We start from the raw sequence: 16,845 nt of genomic DNA, 5'->3' as shown, positions 1-16,845 counted from the left end.
TTGACCCCCACTTCCAGTGTGGCGGCCATCTTGGATTGACCCTGAAGTGCTCCCAATGAACCTAGAATGAACCGGAAGTGCCCCAAATCGAACCGGAAGTGACCTTAGGTAAACAGGAAGTGGCCTCAGGTAAACCGGAAGTGACCCCAAATCAAACCGGAAGTGACCTTTTTAAACCAGAAGTGACCTTTTTAAACCGGAAGTGACCCCAAATAAACCGGAAGGACCTCAGCTGGACCGGAAGTGCCTCTAATCAAACCGGAAGTGACCCAAATCAAACCGGAAATGATCTTATTTCAACATTAAGTGCCCTAAATAGCTACATTTTAGCCAACTTTTTCAATTTTTGTCCGATTAAATCCGTTTCAACATTTTAACCCCAAAAGGGAACCTCCTGAAGCCGTTTTTTGTCCTTTTGTTCCAAATTTCAAAATATTTTGGCGCAATTGCTTTTTCTTTTAATTCCCATTCATTCTCTATGGGGATTCAAGATTTGCTCCAACTTCTACATTTTTTAACCGTTTCAACCCGTTCCAACTTTCAACTGTTCATCCTTTGCCTACCTATTCCACAACCTCCCACTTACCAAAAATTCCAAAATTCAAATTTGAAATTCAACCACATTCTCCAAAATTTAGTATTACACTTCTATTTTCCACATTTCTCAAGAAATTCAACTCATTTCAACATCATCCGGCATCATTCCCCGAGAAGTGATTCAAAGTCTTCGCCTTCACACGCAATTTCTCCAGAAATTGCATTTTCTAGTTATTATTATTCTACTTATTCCGCTCACTTTTTTGACGCTTAACTCCTTCCACATACTTCAACCGATTCACTCCGTTCCACTTTTCACTTATTCCAAATATTCATGACACGGCTGCTTACATTTTTTTTGTTCGAAAAATTTTCCGTTTTCACAAAATTCACGATTTTGTGGCATTTTTTTCCCCATTCATTCTTAATGGCAGATTCAACATTTCACATTTTTGTTGTTCCAGTTTGAAATTCACTTATTTCAACACATTCAAATCACATTGGGGACATTCCCAAACTTGCCAAATTCAAAAATTTCACGTTTTCACTTTTAAAATTTGCACAAAATTTCGCAAAATTTCACAAAATTTAGTTTTTCACTTCTAGTTTCTACATTTTTCCACCGATTCAACTCGTTCCAACTTTCAACTGTTCATCTTTTGCCTACCTATTCCACACCTTCCCACTTAGCAAAATTTCCAAATTTTCAATTTTGAAATTCACACCAAATTTTCCCAAAATTTAGTTTTTCCCTTCTAATTTCTACATTTTTCAACCGATTCAACCCATTCCAACTTTATTCACTTTGTTCACCTTATGCTTACCATATTCACCCCCTTCACCCCCACTTCCACAATTCAACCCTTGACCCCCACTTCCAGAGTGGCGGCCATCTTGGATTGACCCTGAAGTGCCCCAATGAACCTGGAATGAACTGGAAGTGCCCCAAATCAAACCGGAATTGACCCCAAATGAACCGGAAGTGACCTCAGGTAAACCGGAAGTGACCCCAAATCAAACCGGAAGTGACCCCAAATCAAACCGGAAGTGACCTTTTTCAACCGGAAGTGACCTTTTTAAACCGGAAGTGACCCCAAATAAACCGGGAGTGACCTCAGCTGGACCGGAAGTGCCTCTAATCAAACCGGAAGTGACCCAAATCAAACCGGAAATGACCATATTTCAACATTAAGTGCCCTAAATACCTACATTTGCGCTAACTTTTGCAAATTTTGCCCGATTAAACCCATTTCAACATTTTAACCCCAAAAGTGAACCTCCTGAAGCCGTTTCTTTCCTTTTGTTCCAAATTTCAGAAACTTTTGGTGCAATTGTTTTTCTTTTAATTCCCATTCATTCTCTATTAGGATTCAAGATTTGCTCTAACTTCTACATTTTTTAACCGATTCAACTCGTTCCAACTTTCAACTGTTCCTCTTTTGCCTTCCTATTCCACAACTTCCCACTTACCAAAAATGCTCTACAATTTTGTTTTTCTACTCTAATTTCTACATTTTCAACTTATTCAACCCATTCCACCTTTCAACTGTTCATCATTTTCCTACCTATTCCACAACTTCCCACTTACCCAAAATTCCAAATTTTCAATTTTGAAATTCACACCCAATTTTCCCAAATTTCCTTTTTCCCTTGTAATTTCTACATTTTTCAACCGATTCAAGTCTTTTCAACATCATTCTGCAACATTCCCCAAGTATTTATTCAACCTCTTCACCTTCACACGCAATTTCTTCAGGAATTGCAAATTCTAGTTATTATTATTATTCTACTTATTCCGCTCACTTTTTTGTCCGTTAACTACTTCCACATACTTCAACCGATTCACTCCATTCCACTTTTCACTGATTCCAAATATTCATGACACGGGTGCTTACATTTTTTTCGTTCAAAAAATTTTCCGTTTTCGCAAAATTCACAAAATTCCGGCAAATTCTTCCCCATTCATTCTTAATGGCAGATTCAACATTTCACATTTTTGTTGTTCCAGTTTGAAATTCACTTATTTCAACACATTCAAATCACATTTGGGACATTCCCAAACTTGCCAAATTCACAAATTTCACGTTTTCACTTTTAAAATTTGCACAAAATTTTGCAAAATTTCACTAAATTTAGTTTTTCACTTCTAATTTCTACATTTTTCCACCGATTCAACTCGTTCCAACTTTCAACTGTTCATCTTTTGCCTACCTATTCCACACCTTCCCACTTAGCAAAATTTCCAAATTTTCAATTTTGAAATTCACACCAAATTTTCCAAAAATTTAGTTTTTCCCTTCTAATTTCTATATTTTTCGACCGATTCAACCCATTCCAACTTTATTCACTTTGTTCACCTTATGCTTACCATATTCACCCCCTTCACCCCCACTTCCACAATTCAACCCTTGACCCCCACTTCCAGAGTGGCGGCCATCTTGGATTGACCCTGAAGTGCCCCAATGTACGCGGAATGAACTGGAAGTGCCCCAAATCAAACCGGGATTGACCCCAAATGAACCGGAAGTGACCTCAGGTAAACCGGAAGTGACCCCAAATCAAACCGGAAGTGACCCCAAATCAAACCGGAAGTGACCTTTTTCAACCGGAAGTGACCTTTTTAAACCGGAAGTGACCCCAAATAAACCGGAAGTGACCTGAGCTAGACCGGAAGTGCCTCTAATCAAACCGGAAGTGACCCAAATCAAACCGGAAATGACCATATTTCAACATTAAGTGCCCTAATTACCTACATTTGCGCTAACTTTTGCAAATTTTGCCCGATTAAACCCATTTCAACATTTTAACCCCAAAAGTGAACCTCCTGAAGCCGTTTTTTTCCTTTTGTTCCAAATTTCAGAAACTTTTGGTGCATTTTTTTTTTCTTTTAATTCCCATTCATTCTCTATTAGGATTCAAGATTTGCTCTAACTTCTACATTTTTTAACTGATTCAACTCGTTCCAACTTTCAACTGTTCCTCTTTTGCCTTCCTATTCCACAACTTCCCACTTACCAAAAATTCTCTACAATTTTGTTTTTCTACTCTAATTTCTACATTTTCAACTTATTCAACCCATTCCACCTTTCAACTGTTCATCATTTTCCTACCTATTTCACAACTTCCCACTTACCCAAAATTCCAAATTTTCAATTTTGAAATTCACACCCAATTTTCCCAAATTTCCTTTTTCCCTTGTAATTTCTACATTTTTCAACCGATTCAACTCTTTTCAACATCATTCTGCAGCATTCCCCAAGTATTTATTCAACCTCTTCACCTTCACACGCAATTTCTTCAGGAATTGCAAATTCTAGTTATTGTGTGAAGGCGATGGCCTTCACACATATGTTATTCTACACCATTCTCTATTATTATTATTATTGTGTGAAGGCGATGGCCTTCACACATATGTTATTCTACACCATTCTCTATTATTATTATTATTATTATTATTCTTCTATTTTATTCTCCACACTTTTTTGTCCCGCTTCTTCTTCCACATAGTTCATCCGATTCACTCCGTTCCACTTTTGATGTATTCCAAATATTCACGAGATGAGCGCTTCCATTTTTCTCGTTCCGAAAATTTTCCGATTTCGCAAAATTCGCGAATTTACGACAAATTTTTCCCCATTCATTCTCAATGGCAGATTCGACATTTCACATTTACGTCATTCCCCTTTTAAATTCACCTCATTCAGCACATTCAAACCACATTCGGAATGATTCTCGACATTCCCAAAATTCCCAAATTCAAAAATTTCACGTTTTCACGTTAAACATTCCGACAAAATTTCACGAAATTTCGTTTTTCACCTCTAATTTCTACATTTTTCGACCGATTCAACCCGTTCCAACTTCCAACTGTTCATCTTTTGCCTACCTATTCCACAACTTCCCACTTACAAAAAAATTCCAAATTTTCAAATTTGAAATTCAACCAAATTCTTCGTAATTTCGTTTTTCTACTCTAATTTCTACATTTTTCAACCGATTCAACCCATTCCAACTTCCAACTGTTCATCTTTTGCCTGCCTATTCCACAACTTCTCACCTATCAAAAATTCCAAAATTTCAAATTTCAAATTCAACCAAATTCTCCAAAATTTCGTTTTTCTACTCTAACTTCTACGTTTTTCAACCGATTCAACCCATTCCAACTTTCAACTGTTCATCTTTTGCCTACCTATTCCACACCTTCCCACTTACCAAAATTTCCAAATTTTCTATTTTGAAATTCAACCAAATTCTACAAAATTTGGTTTTTCTACTCTAATTTCTACATTTTTCAACCGATTCAACCCATTCCAACTTTATTCACTTTGGTCACCTCATCCTTACCATATTCACCCCCTTCACCCCCACTTCCACTATGCTTACAAAATTCAACCCTTGACCCCCACTTCCAGTGTGGCGGCCATCTTGGATTGACCCTGAAGTGCTCCCAATGAACCTAGAATGAACCGGAAGTGGCCCAAATCAAACCGGAAGTGACCTTAGGTAAACAGGAAGTGACCTCAGGTAAACCGGAAGTGACCCCAAATCAAACCGGAAGTGACCTTTTTAAACCGGAAGTGACCTTTTTAAACCGGAAGTGACCCCAAATAAACCGGAAGTGACCTCAGCTGGACCGGAAGTGCCTCTAATCAGACCGGAAGTGACCCTACTGGACCGGAAGTGACCCAAATCAACCCGGAAGTGAACTTATTTCAACATTAACTGCCATAAATAGCTACATTAGGCGCTAACTTTTGCATTTTTTTGTCCGATTGAACCCGTTTCAACATTTTAACCCCAAAAGTGAACCTCCTGAAGCTGTTTTTTTACGTTTTGTTCCAAATTTCAAAATATTTTGGCGCAATTGCTTTTTCTTTTAATTCCCATTCATTCTCTATGGGGATTCAACATTTGCTCTCACTTCTACATTTTTTAACCGATTCAACCCGTTCCAACATTCAACTGTTCATCCTTTGCCTGCCTATTCCACAACTTTCCACTTACCAAAAATTCTCTACAATTTCGTTTTTCTACTCTACATTTTTCAACCGATTCAACCCATTCCAACTTTATTCACTTTGTTTATCTTTTGCTTACCATATTCACCTCCTTCACCCACACTTCCAGTGTGGCGGCCATCTTGGATTGACCCGGAAGTGCCCCCAATGAACCCAGAATGTACCGGAAGCGCCCCATATCAAACCGCAAGTGACCTTAGGTAAACAGGAAGTGACCTTAGGTAAACCGGAAGTGACCCCAAATCAAACCGGAAGTGACCTTTTTAAACCGGAAGGGACCTTTTTAAACCGGAAGTGACCCCAAATTAACCGGAAGTGACCTCGGCTAGACCGGAAGTGCCTCTAATCAAACCGGAAGTGACCCAAATAGACCGGAAGTGACCCAAATCACCCCAGAAGTGACCTTATTTCAACATTAACTGCCCTAAATAGCTACAATAGTAGCTAACTTTTGCATTTTTTGTCCGATTGAACCCGTTTCAACATTTTAACCCCAAAAGTGAACCTCCTGAAGCTGTTTTTATTCGTTTTGTTCCAAATTTCTAAATATTTTGGCGCAATTGCTTTTTCTTTTAATTCCCATTCATTCTCTATGGGGATTCAACATTTGCTCTAACTTCTAAATTTTTTAACCAATTCAACCCGCTCCAACATTCAACTGTTCATCTTTTGCCTACCTATTCCACAACTTCCCACTTACCAAATATACCAAACTTCAAATTTGAAATTCAACCAAATTCTCCAAAATTTGGTATTACACTTCTATTTTCCACATTTCTCAAGAAATTCAACTCATTTCAACATAATTCGGCATCATTCCCCAAGAAGTGATTCAAAGTCTTCGCCTTCACACGCAATTTCTCCAGAAATTGCATTTTCTAGTTATTATTATTATTATTATATTTTATTCTCCACACTTTTTTGTCCCGCTTCTTCTTCCACATAATTCATCCGATTCACTCCGTTCCACTTTTGACGTATTCCAAATATTCACGAGATGAGCGCTTCCATTTTTCTCGTTCCGAAAATTTTCCGATTTCGCAAAATTCGCGAATTTACGACAAATTTTTCCCCATTCATTCTCAATGGCAGATTCTACATTTCACATTTACGTCATTCCCCTTTTAAATTCACCTCATTCAGCACATTCAAACCACATTCGGAATGATTCTCGACATTCCCAAAATTCCCAAATTCAAAAATTTCACGTTTTCACGTTAAAAATTCCGACAAAATTTCACGAAATTTCGTTTTTCACCTCTAGTTTCTACATTTTTCAACCGATTCAACCCATTCCAATTTTCAACTGTTCATCTTTTGCCTGCCTATTCCACAACTTCTCACCTACCAAAAATTCCAAAATTTCAAATTTGAAATTCAACCAAATTCTCCAAAATTTCGTTTTTCTACTCTAACTTCTACGTTTTTCAACCGATTCAACCCATTCCAACTTTCAACTGTTCATCTTTTGCCTACCTATTCCACACCTTCCCACTTACCAAAATTTCCAAATTTTCAATTTTGAAATTCAACCAAATTCTACAAAATTTGGTTTTTCTACTCTAATTTCTACATTTTTCAACCGATTCAACCCATTCCAACTTTATTCACTTTGGTCACCTCATCCTTACCATATTCACCCCCTTCACCCCCACTTCCACTATGCTTACACAATTCAACCCTTGACCCCCACTTCCAGTGTGGCGGCCATCTTGGATTGACCCTGAAGTGCTCCCAATGACCCTAGAATGAACCGGAAGTGCCCCAAATCGAACCGGAAGTGACCTTAGGTAAACAGGAAGTGACCTTAGGTAAACCGGAAGTGACCCCAAATCAAACCGGAAGTGACCTTTTTAAACCGGAAGTGACCTTTTTAAACCGGAAGTGACCCCAAATAAACCGGAAGTGACCTCAGCTAGACCGGAAGTGCCTCTAATCAAACCGGAAGTGACCCAAATAGACCGGAAGTGACCCAAATCAAACCGGAAGTGACCCCAAATGAACCGGAAGTGACCTCAAGTAAACCGGAAGTGACCCCAAATCAAACCGGAAGTGACCTTTTTAAACCGGAAGTGACCTTTTTGAACCGGAAGTGACCCCAAATAAACCGGAAGTGACCTCAGCTAGACCGGAAGTGCCTCTATTCAAACCGGAAGTGACTCAAATAGACCGGAAGTGACCCAAATCAAACCGGAAGTGACCCCAAATGAACCGGAAGTGACCCCAGGTAAACCGGAAGTGACCCCAAATCAAACCGGAAGTGACCTTTTTAAACCGGAAGTGACCTTTTTAAACCGGAAGTGACCCCAAATAAACCGGAAGTGACCTCAGCTAGACCGGAAGTGCCTCTATTCAAACCGGAAGTGACTCAAATAGACCAGAAGTGACCCAAATCAAACCGGAAGTGACCCCAAATGAACCGGAAGTGACCCCAGGTAAACCGGAAGTGACCCCAAATCAAACCGGAAGTGACCTTTTTAGACCGGAAGTGACCTTTTTAAACCGGAAGTGACCCCAAAAAAAACGGAAGTGACCTCAGCTAGACCGGAAGTGCCTCTAATCAAACCGGAAGTGACCCAAATAGACCGGAAGTGACCCAAATCAAACCGGAAGTGACCCCAAATGAACCGGAAGTGACCTCAAGTAAACCGGAAGTGACCCCAAATCAAACCGGAAGTGACCTTTTTAAACCGGAAGTGACCTTTTTAAACCGGAAGTGACCCCAAATAAACCGGAAGTGACCTCAGCTAGACCGGAAGTGCCTCTATTCAAACCGGAAGTGACCCAAATAGACCGGAAGTGACCCAAATCAAACCGGAAGTGACCCCAAATGAACCGGAAGTGACCTGAGGTAAACCGGAAGTGACCCCAAATCAAACCGGAAGTGACCTTTTTAAACCGGAAGTGACCTTTTTAAACCGGAAGTGACCCCAAATAAACCGGAAGTGACCTCTACTAGACCGGAAGTGCCTCTAATGAAACCGGAAGTGACCCAAATAGACCGGAAGTGACCCAAATCACCCCGGAAGCGACCTTATTTCAACATTAACTGCCCTAAATAGCTACATTAGTCGCTAACTTTTGCATTTTTTGTCCGATTGAACCCATTTCAACATTTTAACCCCAAAAGTGAACCTCCTGAAGCCGTTTTCTTCCTTTTGTTCCAAATTTCAAAAAATTTTGGCGCAATTGCTTTTTCTTTTAATTCCCATTCATTCTCTATGGGGATTCAAGATTTGCTCTAACTTCTACATTTTTTAACCGTTTCAACCTGTTCCAACTTTCAACTGTTCATCTTTTGCCTACCTATTCAACAACCTCCCACTTACCAAAAATCCCAAACTTTCAAATTTGAGATTCAACCAAATTCTCCAAAATTTAGTATTACACTTCTATTTTCCACATTTCTCAAGAAATTCAACTCATTTCAACATCATTCGGCATCATTCCCCAAGAAGTGATTCAAAGTCTTCGCCTTCACACGCAATTTCTCCAGAAATTGCATTTTCTAGTTATTATTATTCTTCTATTTTATTCCCGCCACTTTTTTGTCCCGCTTCTTCTTCCACATAATTCATCCGATTCACTCCGTTCCACTTTTGACGTATTCCAAATATTCACGAGATGAGCGCTTCCATTTTTCTCGTTCCGAAAATTTTCCGATTTCGCAAAATTCGCGAATTTACGACAAATTTTTCCCCATTCATTCTCAATGGCAGATTCGACATTTCACATTTACGTCATTCCCCTTTTACATTCACCTCATTCAGCACATTCAAACCACATTCGGAATGATTCTCGACATTCCCAAAATTCCCAAATTCAAAAATTTCACGTTTTCTCGTTAAAAATTCCGACAAAATTTCACGAAATTTCGTTTTTCACCTCTAGTTTCTACATTTTTCAACCGATTCAACCCATTCCAATTTTCAACTTTTCATCTTTTGCCTGCCTATTCCACAACTTCTCACCTACCAAAAATTCCAAAATTTCAAATTTGAAATTCAACCAAATTCTCCAAAATTTCGTTTTTCTACTCTAACTTCTACGTTTTTCAACCGATTCAACCCATTCCAACTTTCAACTGTTCATCTTTTGCCTACCTATTCCACACCTTCCCACTTACCAAAATTTCCAAATTTTCAATTTTGAAATTCAACCAAATTCTACAAAATTTGGTTTTTCTACTCTAATTTCTACATTTTTCAACCGATTCAACCCATTCCAACTTTATTCACTTTGGTCACCTCATCCTTACCATATTCACCCCCTTCACCCCCACTTCCACTATGCTTACACAATTCAACCCTTGACCCCCACTTCCAGTGTGGCGGCCATCTTGGATTGACCCTGAAGTGCTCCCAATGACCCTAGAATGAACCGGAAGTGCCCCAAATCGAACCGGAAGTGACCTTAGGTAAACAGGAAGTGACCTTAGGTAAACCGGAAGTGACCCCAAATCAAACCGGAAGTGACCTTTTTAAACCGGAAGTGACCTTTTTAAACCGGAAGTGGCCCCAAATAAACCGGAAGTGACCTCAGCTGGACCGGAAGTGCCTCTAATCAGACCGGAAGTGACCCAAATAGACCGGAAGTGACCCAAATCAACCCGGAAGTGAACTTATTTCAACATTAACTGTCATAAATAGCTACATTAGGCGCTAACTTTTGCATTTTTTGTCCGATTGAACCCGTTTCAACATTTTAACCCCAAAAGTGAACCTCCTGAAGCTGTTTTTTTACGTTTTGTTCCAAATTTCAAAATATTTTGGCGCAATTGCTTTTTCTTTTAATTCCCATTCATTCTCTATGGGGATTCAACATTTGCTCTCACTTCTACATTTTTTAACCGATTCAACCAGTTCCAACATTCAACTGTTCATCCTTTGCCTGCCTATTCCACAACTTTCCACTTACCAAAAATTCCAAAAATCAAATTTGAAATTCAACCATATTCTCAAAAATTTAGTATTACACTTCTATTTTCCACATTTCTCAAGAAATTCAACTCATTTCAACATCATTCGGCATCATTCCCCAAGAAGTGATTCAAAGTCTTCGCCTTCACACGCAATTTCTCCAGAAATTGCATTTTCTAGTTGTGTGAAGGCGATGGCCTTCACACATATGTTATTCTACACCATTCTCTATTATTATTATTAGTGTGAAGGTGAAGACCTTCACACTATTGTTATTGCTGTCCTTTATTATTATTATTATTATTATTATTATTCTACTTATTCCGCTCACTTTTTTGACGCTTAACTCCTTCCACATACTTCAACCGATTCACTCCGTTCCACTTTTCACTTATTCCAAATATTCATGACACGGCTGCTTACATTTTTTTTGTTCGAAAAATTTTCCGTTTTCACAAAATTCACGATTTTGTGGCATTTTTTTCCCCATTCATTCTTAATGGCAGATTCAACATTTCACATTTTTGTTGTTCCAGTTTGAAATTCACTTATTTCAACACATTCAAATCACATTGGGGACATTCCCAAACTTGCCAAATTCAAAAATTTCACGTTTTCACTTTTAAAATTTGCACAAAATTTTGCAAAATTTCACAAAATTTAGTTTTTCACTTCTAGTTTCTACATTTTTCCACCGATTCAACTCGTTCCAACTTTCAACTGTTCATCTTTTGCCTACCTATTCCACACCTTCCCACTTAGCAGAATTTCCAAATTTTCAATTTTGAAATTCACACCAAATTTTCCCAAAATTTAGTTTTTCCCTTCTAATTTCTACATTTTTCAACCGATTCAACCCATTCCAACTTTATTCACTTTGTTCACCTTATGCTTACCATATTCACCCCCTTCACCCCCACTTCCACAATTCAACCCTTGACCCCCACTTCCAGAGTGGCGGCCATCTTGGATTGACCCTGAAGTGCCCCAATGAACCCGGAATGAACTGGAAGTGCCCCAAATCAAACCGGAATTGACCCCAAATGAACCGGAAGTGACCTCAGGTAAACCGGAAGTGACCCCAAATCAAACCGGAAGTGACCCCAAATCAAACCGGAAGTGACCTTTTTCAACCGGAAGTGACCCCAAATAAACCGGAAGTGACCTCAGCTAGACCGGAAGTGCCTCTAATCAAACCGGAAGTGACCCAAATAGACCGGAAGTGACCCAAATCAAACCGGAAGTGACCATATTTCAACAGTAAGTGCCCTAAATACATACATTTGCACTAACTTTCGCAAATTTTGCCCGATTAAACCCGTTTCAACATTTTAACCCCAAAAGTGAACCTCCTGAAGCCTTTTTTTTCCTTTTGTCCCAAATTTCAAAAAATTTTGGTGCAATTTTTTTTTCTTTTAATTCCCATTCATTCTCTATTAGGATTCAAGTTTTGCTCTAACTTCTACATTTTTTAACCGATTCAATTCGTTCCAACTTTCAACTGTTCATCTTTTGCCTTCCTATTCCACAATTTCCCACTTACCAAAAATTCTCTGCAATTTTGTTTTTCTACTCTAATTTCTACATTTTTCAACTTATTCAAGCCATTCCACCTTTCAACTGTTCATCATTTTCCTACCTATTCCACAACTTCCCACTTACCCAAAATTCCAAATTTTCAATTTTGAAATTCACACCCAATTTTCCCAAATTTCCTTTTTCCCTTGTAATTTCTACATTTTTCAACCGATTCAACTCTTTTCAACATCATTCTGCAGCATTCCCCAAGTATTTATTCAACCTCTTCACCTTCACACGCAATTTCTTCAGGAATTGCAAATTCTAGTTATTATTATTATTATTATATTTTATTCTCCACACTTTTTTGTCCCGCTTCTTCTTCCACATAATTCATCCGATTCACTCCGTTCCACTTTTGACGTATTCCAAATATTCACGAGATGAGCGCTTCCATTTTTCTCGTTCCGAAAATTTTCCGATTTCGCAAAATTCGCGAATTTACGACAAATTTTTCCCCATTCATTCTCAATGGCAAATTCTACATTTCACATTTACGTCATTCCCCTTTTAAATTCACCTCATTCAGCACATTCAAACCACATTCGGAATGATTCTCGACATTCCCAAAATTCCCAAATTCAAAAATTTCACGTTTTCACGTTAAAAATTCCGACAAAATTTCACGAAATTTCGTTTTTCACCTCTAGTTTCTACATTTTTCAACCGATTCAACCCATTCCAATTTTCAACTTTTCATCTTTTGCCTGCCTATTCCACAACTTCTCACCTACCAAAAATTCCAAAATTTCAAATTTGAAATTCAACCAAATTCTCCAAAATTTCGTTTTTCTACTCTAACTTCTACGTTTTTCAACCGATTCAACCCATTCCAACTTTCAACTGTTCATCTTTTGCCTACCTATTCCACACCTTCCCACTTACCAAAATTTCCAAATTTTCAATTTTGAAATTCAACCAAATTCTACAAAATTTGGTTTTTCTACTCTAATTTCTACATTTTTCAACCGATTCAACCCATTCCAACTTTATTCACTTTGGTCACCTCATCCTTACCATATTCACCCCCTTCACCCCCACTTCCACTATGCTTACAAAATTCAACCCTTGACCCCCACTTCCAGTGTGGCGGCCATCTTGGATTGACCCTGAAGTGCTCCAAATGAACCTAGAATGAACCGGAAGTGCCCCAAATCGAACCGGAAGTGACCTTAGGTAAACAGGAAGTGTCCTCAGGTAAACCGGAAGTGATCCCAAATCAAACCGGAAGTGACCTTTTTAAACCGGAAGTGACCTTTTTAAACCGGAAGTGACCCCAAATAAACCGGAAGTGACCTCAGCTAGACCGGAAGTGCCTCTAATCAAACCGGAAGTGACCCAAATAGACCGGAAGTGACCCAAATCACCCCGGAACTGACCTTATTTCAACATTAACTGCCCTAAATAGCTACATTAGTCGCTAACTTTTGCATTTTTTGTCCGATTGAACCCGTTTCAACATTTTAACCCCAAAAGTGAACCTCCTGAAGCTGTTTTTTTTTCGTTTAGTTCCAAATTTCAAAATATTTTGGCGCAATTATTTTTTCTTTTAATTCCCATTCATTCTCTATGGGGATTCAACATTTGTTCTAACTTCTACATTTTTTAACCGATTCTACCCGTTCCAACATTCAACTTTTCATATTTTGCCTACCTATTCCACAACCTCCCACTTACATAAAATTCCAAACTTCAAATTTGAAATTCAACCAAATTCTCCAAAATTTAGTATTATACTTCTATTTTCCACATTTCTCAAGAAATTCAACTCATTTCAGCATCATTCGGCATCATTCCCTAAGAAGTGATTCAAAGTCTTCGCCTTCACACGCAATTTCTCCAGAAATTGCATTTTCTAGTTATTATTATTCTTGTATTTTATTCCCGCCACTTTTTTGTCCCGCTTCTTCTTCCACATAATTCATCCGATTCACTCCGTTCCACTTTTGACGTATTCCAAATATTCACGAGATGAGCGCTTCCATTTTTCTCGTTCCGAAAATTTTCCGATTTCGTAAAATTCGCGAATTTACGACAAATTTTTCCCCATTCATTCTCAATGGCAGATTCGACATTTCACATTTACGTCATTCCCCTTTTAAATTCAACTCATTCAGCACATTCAAACCACATTCGGAATGATTCTCGACATTCCCAAAATTCCCAAATTCAAAAATTTCACGTTTTCACGTTAGAAATTCCGACAAAATTTCACGAAATTTCGTTTTTCACCTCTAATTTCTACATTTTTCGACCGATTCAACCCATTCCAACTTCCAACTGTTCATCTTTTGCCTACCTATTCCACAACTTCCCACTTACAAAAAAATTCCAAATTTTCAAATTTGAAATTCAACCAAATTCTTCGTAATTTCATTTTTCTACTCTAATTTCTACATTTTTCAACCGATTCAACCCATTCCAACTTTCAACTGTTCATCTTTTGCCTGCCTATTCCACAACTTCTCACATACCAAATATTCAAAATTTTCAAATTTGAAATTCAACCAAATTCTACAAAATTTTGTTTTTTTACTCTAACTTCTACGTTTTTCAACCGATTCAACCCATTCCAACTTTCAACTGTTCATCTTTTGCCTGCCTATTCCACAACTTCTCACCTACCAAAAACTCCAAATTTTTAAATTTGAAATTCAACCAAATTCTCCAAAATTTCGTTCTTCTACTCTAACTTCTACATTTTTCAACCGATTCAACTCATTCCAACTTTCAACTGTTCATCTTTTGCCAACCTATTCCACAACTTCCCATTTGCCAAAAATTCCAAATTTGAAATTCAACCAAATTTTTCTAAATTTCGTTTTTCTACTCTAATTTCTACATTTCTCAACCGATTCTACCCATTCCAACTTTCAACTGTTCATCTTTTGCCTACCTATTGCACAACGTCCCACCTACCAAAAATTCCAAATTTGAAATTCAACCAAATTACCCAAAATTTCATTTTTCTACTCTAATTTCTACATTGTTCAACCGATTCAACCCATTCCAACTTTCAACTGTTCATCTTTTGCCTACCTATTCCACAACTTCCCGTTTACCAAAAATTCCAAATTTGAAATTCAACCAAATTTTTCAAAATTTCGTTTTTCTACTCTAATTTCTACATTTTTCAACCAATTCTACCCATTCCAACTTTCAACTGTTCATCTTTTGCCTACCTATTCCACAACTTCCCACTGATCAAAAATTCCAAATTTGAAATTCAACCAAATTCTCCAAATTTTCGTTTTTCTACTCTAATTTCTACATTTTTCAACTTATTCAACTCATTCCAACTTTCAACTGTTCATCTTTTGCCAACCTATTCCACAACTTCCCATTTGCCAAAAATTCCAAATTTGAAATTCAACCAAATTTTTCTAAATTTCGTCTTTCTACTCTAATTTCTACATTTTTCAACCGATTCTACCCATTCCAACTTTCAACTGTTCATCATTTTTCTACCTATTCCACAACTTTCCACTTACCAAAAATTCCAAACTTTCAAATTTGAAATTCAACCAAATTCTCCAAAATTTAGTATTACACTTCTATTTTCTCAAGAAATTCAACTCATTTCAACATCATTCCCCAAGAAGTGATTCAAAGTCTTCGCCTTCACACGCAATTTCTCCAGAAATTGCATTTTCTAGTTGTGTGAAGGCGATGGCCTTCACACATATGTTATTCTACACCATTCTCTATTATTATTATTATTATTATTATTATTATTATATTTTATTCTCCACACTTTTTTGTCCCGCTTCTTCTTCCACATAGTTCATCCGATTCACTCCGTTCCACTTTTGACGTGTTCCAAATATTCACGAGATGAGCGCTTCCATTTTTCTCGTTCCGAAAATTTTCCGATTTCGCAAAATTCGCGAACTTACGACAAATTTTTCCCCATTCATTCTTAATGGCAGATTCGACATTTCACATTTACATCATTCCACTTTTTTCTACATTGTTCAACCGATTCAACTCATTCCAACTTTCAACTGTTCATCTTTTGCCTACCTATTCCACAACTTCCCACTTACCAAAAATTCCAAATTTGAAATTCAACCAAATTCTCCAAAATTTCGTTTTTCCACTCTAACTTTTACGTTTTTAGACCGATTCAACCCATTCCAACTTTCAACTGTTCATCTTTTTCTAACTATTCCACAACTTCCAACTTATAAAAAATTCCAAATTTTCAAATTTGGAATTCAACCAAATTCTCAAAAATTTTGTTTTTCTACTCTAATTTCTACATTTTTTAACCGATTCAACTCATTCCAACTTTCAACTGTTCATGTTTTGCCTACCTATTCCACAACTTCCCGTTTACCAAAAATTCCAAATTTGAAATTCAACCAAATCTTTCTAAATTTCGTTTTTCTACTCTAATTTCTACATTGTTCAACCGATTCAACTCATTCCAACTTTCAACTGTTCATCTTTTGCTTATCTATTCCACAACTTCCCACTTACCAAAAATTCCATATTTGAAATTCAACCAAATTCTCCAACATTTTGTTTTTCTACTCTAATTTCTACATTGTTCAACCGATTCAACCCATTCCAACTTTCAACTCTTCATCTTTTGCCTACCTATTCCACAACTTCCGACTTACCAAAAATTCCAAATTTGAAATTCAACCAAAATCTCCAAAATTTCGTTTTTCTACTCTAATTTCTACATTGTTCAACCGATTCAACCCGTTCCAACTTTCAACTCTTCATCTTTTGCCTACCTATTCCACAACTTCCCACTTACCAAAAATTCAAAATTGTGAAACCGA

The 16,845-nt window shown here is 37.6% G+C and overlaps 2 long non-coding RNA genes across 2 annotated transcripts in view; both read right to left on the bottom strand.

The window, feature by feature from the left end:
* The window catches only part of LOC137839672 (uncharacterized), a 47,985-nt gene extending 31,164 nt beyond the window's left edge, over nucleotides 1-16,821 (bottom strand). The window contains exon 1 of the long non-coding RNA XR_011085728.1: nucleotides 1-16,821. This exon is cut by the window's left edge and continues 11,186 nt beyond it. This is a non-coding gene — a long non-coding RNA (uncharacterized lncRNA).
* The window catches only part of LOC137839673 (uncharacterized), a 146,236-nt gene that overhangs the window by 88,179 nt on the left and 41,212 nt on the right, over nucleotides 1-16,845 (bottom strand). The window lies entirely within an intron of this gene.

Source organism: Syngnathus scovelli, chromosome 18, assembly GCF_024217435.2.
Source record: "Syngnathus scovelli strain Florida chromosome 18, RoL_Ssco_1.2, whole genome shotgun sequence".
Taxonomy (NCBI): Eukaryota; Metazoa; Chordata; class Actinopteri; order Syngnathiformes; family Syngnathidae; genus Syngnathus; species Syngnathus scovelli.
Note: the sequence above shows the minus strand (reverse complement) of the source record. Positions and strands in the feature narration are given on the sequence as shown.